We start from the raw sequence: 5,119 nt of genomic DNA, 5'->3' as shown, positions 1-5,119 counted from the left end.
GCAAAGTTTGCACCAACTCTCAAGGTGAGAAAGGGCAATGCACGGTACCGAAGAGGCTAGCAATGGTGGAAAGGTAAAAGTGCGTATAATCCATGGACTCAACATTAGTCAAAAGAACTCATATACTTATTGCAAAAATTTAGAAGTCATCAAAAATCAAGTACTACACGCATGCTCCTTGGGTGATAGATTGGTAGGAAAAGACCATCCCTCGTCCCCGACCGCCACTCATAAGGATGCACAAGCCAGGTACACTTCATGTTTCAAATTTGTTACACAACTTTAACCATACGTGCATGCTACGGGACTTGCTAACTTCAACACAAGCATTCTTTAAATTCATAATCACCCAACTAGCATGACTTTAATATCACTACCTCCATATCTCAAAACAATTATCAAGTATCAAATTGATCATAGCATCCAATTCACTTCTTATGATAGTTTTTATTATACCCAACTTGGATGCTCATCATTCTAGGACCAATTTTGTAACCATAGAAAATACCATGCTGTTCTAAAAGACTCAAAATAATATAAGTGAAGCATGAGAGACTAGCAACTTCTTAAAAATTAGGACACCACCGTGCTCTAAAAGATATAAGTGAAGCACTGGAGCAAAAACTATCAAGCTCAAAAGATATAAGTGAAGCACATAGAGTATTCTTACAAAATTCTAATCAAATAGGCTTCTCCAAAAAGGTGTGTACAGAAAGGATGATTGTGGTAAACTAAAAAACAAATACTAATATAATACACGACGCTCCAAGCAAAACACATATCATGTGGCGAATAAAAATATAGCTCCAAGTAAAGTTACCAATGAACAAAGACGAAAGAGGGGATGCCTTCCCGGGGCATCCCCAAGCTTAGGATTTTGGCTATCCTTGAATATCTTGGGGTGCCTTGGGAATCCCCAAGCTTAGGCTCTTGCCACCCTTTATTCCATAGTCCATAAAAGCTTTACCCAAAACTTGAAAACTTCACAACACAAAACTCAACAGAAAATCTTATAAGCTCCGTTAGTGAAAGAAAACAAAAACACCACCTAAGGTACTTCAATGAACTCATTCTTTATTTATTTTGGTGTTAAAAATACTGTATTCCAACTTCTCTATGGTTCATAAACTATTTTACTAGCCATAGATGCATCAAAATAAGCAAACAACACACGAAAAACAGAATTTGTCAAAAACAGAACAGTCTGTAGCAATCTGTAACTAACGCAAATTTCTTGAGCTCTAAAAATCCTACCAAAATATGAAGTACTGGACAATTTGTTTATTGATCATCAGAAAAAAGCATCAATGCAAAAGCACGTTTCTGTGATTTTTTGAATTTTTTCTCGTGAGCGCAAAGTTTCTGTTTTTCAGCAGAATCAAATCAACTATCATCATAGTTTATCCTATAGGTTCTACTTGGCACAAACACTAATTAAAAGATAAAAACACATCTAAACAGAGAGTAGATGCAAGATTTATTACTAAACAGGAGCAAAAACAAAAAACACAAAGAAAAATTGGGTTGCCTCCCAACTAGCGCTATTGTTTAAGGCCCCTAGCTAGGCATAAAAGCGAAGATATATCTAACTAGTGCCATCTTTGGCACTTGATTCATAAGTAGCACACATGATAGATTCATAAGGTAATTTGACTTTCTTTCTTGGAAAGTTCTCCATGCCTTTCTTTAAGGGAAATTGGAATCTAATATTCCCATCCTTCATATCAATAATCACACCAATCGTTCTAAGGAAAGGTCTACCAAGAATAATATGGTAAGAAATATTGCAATCTATATCAAGAACGATAAAATCTACAGGCACCAAATTTATATTTGCAAAAATAAGAAAATCATTGATCCTTCCCATAGGTTTTTTAATGGTGGAATCCGCAAGGTGCAAATTTAACGAGTAATCATCAAGATCATGGAAATCTAGAATATCACATAAAGTTTTCGGAATTGTGGAAACACTAGCACCCAAATCACACAAAGCAAAACACTCATAATATTTAATTCTAATCTTTATAGTAGGTTCCCACTCATCATTAAGTTTTTTAGGTATAGAAACTTCCAAATTAAGTTTTTCATCAAAATATTGCATCAAGGCATCAACAATGTGTTTGGTAAAAGCTTTGTTTTGACTATAAGCATGCGGAGAATTAATAACGGATTGCAACAAGGAAATACAACCTTTTAAAGAACAATTATCATAATCAAATTCCTTGAAATCCGAGATAGTAGGTTCAATGTTATTAGAAGTTGTGACCTTTCCAATCTCACTTTTACCAAATTTAGCATCAAGATCTAAAGATTCCGAATTCTTGGGACGCCTTCTAGGCAAAGTTGATTCATCATCAGTCCCATAATCATCAAAATTCATATTGCAAAACATAGATATAATAGGAGACGCATCGATAACATCAAGATCTTCATCATTATTTTCATGTAAACTAGACGAACACGCTTTTATAAAGCTATCTTTTTTAGCACGCAATCTAGCGGTTCTTTCCTTACACTCATCAATGGAAATTCTCATTACTTTGAGAGACTCATTGATATCATGGTTAGGAGAATAAGATCTAATTTTAAGAGAATCAACATCAAGCGAAAGTCTATCAATGTTCCTAGCCAAATCGTCAACTTTGAGCAATTTTTCTTCAAGCAAAGCATTAAAATTATTTTGAGAAATCATAAATTCTTTCACACTATTCTCAAAATCAGAGGGCATCCTATTAAAATTACCATAAGAATTATTGTAGGAATTTCCATAATTATTAGAGGAATTACTAGGGAACGATCTAGCATTAAAATTTCCTCTATAAGCATTGTTTCCAAAATTATTCCTACCAACAAAATTCACATCCATAGATTCATTATTATTCTCAATCAAAGAAGACAAAGGCATATCATTGGGATCAAGAGGAGTACTTTTAGTAGCAAACAATTTCATAAGTTCATCCATCTTTCCACTCAAAACATTGATTTCTTCTATAGCATGCACTTTTTTACTAGAAGATCTTTTGGTGTGCCATTGAGAATAATTAGCCATAATATTATAAAGAAGTTTTGTAGCATCTCCTAACGTGATTTCCATAAACGTGCCTCCCGCGGCCGAATCTAAGAGATCTCTAGAAGCAAAGTTCAACTCGGCATAAAATTTTCGTATAATCATCCATAAATTCAAACCATGAGTAGGGCAATTCTTTCCCAAGATTGGGCAACATGCTCATGATCAAGTTGTTTAAAATTCATAATATCGTTCCTAAGAGTGATAATCTTAGAGGGAGGAAAATACTTAGAGATAAAAGCATCTTTGCACTTGTTCCAAGAACCAATACTATTTTTAGGCAAAGATGAAAACCAAACTTTAGCACGATCTCTAAGTGAAAACGGAAACAACTTCAATTTGACAATATTGTTATCCGTATCTTTCTTCTTTTGCATATCACACAAATCAACGAAGTTGTTTAGATGAGTAGCGACATCTTCACTAGGAAGGCCGGCAAATTGATCTTTCATAACAAGATTCAGCAAAGCAGCATTGATTTCACAAGACTCAACATCATTAAGAGGAGCAATCGGAGTACTAAGGAAATCATTATTATTGGTGTTCGAGAAATCACACAATTTGGTATTATCTTGCGCCATGGCAAGAAGTAATCCAACACACAAGCAAGCAGAAAAAGGCAAGCGAAAAGAGAGGAGGAGATTGGGAAAGAGAGGGCGAATAAAACAGCAAGGATGAAGTGGGAGAGAGGAAAACGAGAGGCAAATGGCAAATAATGTAAATGCGAGGGAGATGGGTTTGTGATGGGTACTTGGTATGTCTTGACTTGAGCGAAGACCTCCCCGGCAATGGCGCCAGAAATCCTTCTTGCTACATCTTGAGCTTGCGTTGGTTTTCCTCGAAGAGGAGAGGGTGATGCAGCAAGTGTAGCCTAAGTATTTCCCTCAGTTTTTGAGAACCAAGGTATCAATCCAGTAGGAGGCTCCTCAAAAGTCCCACGCACCTACACAAACAAACTGAGAACTCGCAACCAACACAATAAAGGGGTTGTCAATCCCTTCATGGCCACTTGCGTAAGTAAGATCTGATAGAGATAGTAATAAGATAAATATATTTTTGGTATTTTATAATATAGATGCAAAAAGTAAAGATGCAAATAAAAGTAGATTGGAAGCAAATATGATAAGAGATAGACCCGGGGGCCATAGGTTTCACTAGAGGCTTCTCTCGAGATAGCATAAGTATTACGGTGGGTGAACAAATTACTGTCGAGCAATTGATAGAAAAGCGAATAATTACGAGATTATCTAGGCATGATCATGTATATAGGCATCACATCCAAAACAAGTAGACCGACTCCTGCCTGCATCTACTACTATTACTCCACACATCGACCGAGTCCTGCCTGCATCTAGAGTATTAAGTTCACAAAGAACAGTGTAACGCATTAAGCAAGATGACATGATGTAGAGGGATAAACTCATGCAATATGATATAAACCCCATCTTGTTATCCTCGATGGCAACAATACAATACGTGTCTTGCAACCCTTTCTGTCACTGGGTAAGAACATCGCAAGATTGAACCCAAAGCTAAGAATTTCTCCCATGGCAAGAAAGATCAATCTAGTAGGCCAAACCAAACCGATATTTCGAAGAGACTTGCAAAGATAACTCAATCATACATAAAAGAATTCAGAGAAGATTCAATATTATTCATAGATAAACTTGATCATAAACCCACAAATCATCGGATCTCGACAAACACACCGCAAAAATAGATTACATCAAATAGATCTCCACAAGAGAGGGGGAGAACATTGTATTGAGATCCAAAAAGAGAGAAGAAGCCATCTAGCTAATAACTATGGACCCGTAGGTCTGTGGTAAACTACTCACAACTCATCGGAGGGAGAAGGATGTTGATGTAGAGGCCCTCCATGGTAGATTCCCCCTCTGGCAGAGTGCCGGCGGAGGCTCCAAGATGGGATCTAGCGGATACAGAAGGTTACGGTGGTGGAAATTGTGTTTCGTGGTACATAGGTACATATAGGAGGAAGAAGTATGCTGGTGGCCGCCCAAGGGGCCCACGAGACAGGGGGCGCGCGTACTA

The sequence above is a fragment of the Triticum dicoccoides genome, chromosome 4B (assembly GCF_002162155.2).
Source record: "Triticum dicoccoides isolate Atlit2015 ecotype Zavitan chromosome 4B, WEW_v2.0, whole genome shotgun sequence".
Taxonomy (NCBI): Eukaryota; Viridiplantae; Streptophyta; class Magnoliopsida; order Poales; family Poaceae; genus Triticum; species Triticum dicoccoides.
The sequence above is the reverse complement of the archived record's forward strand: the minus strand, read 5'-3'. Positions refer to the sequence as shown.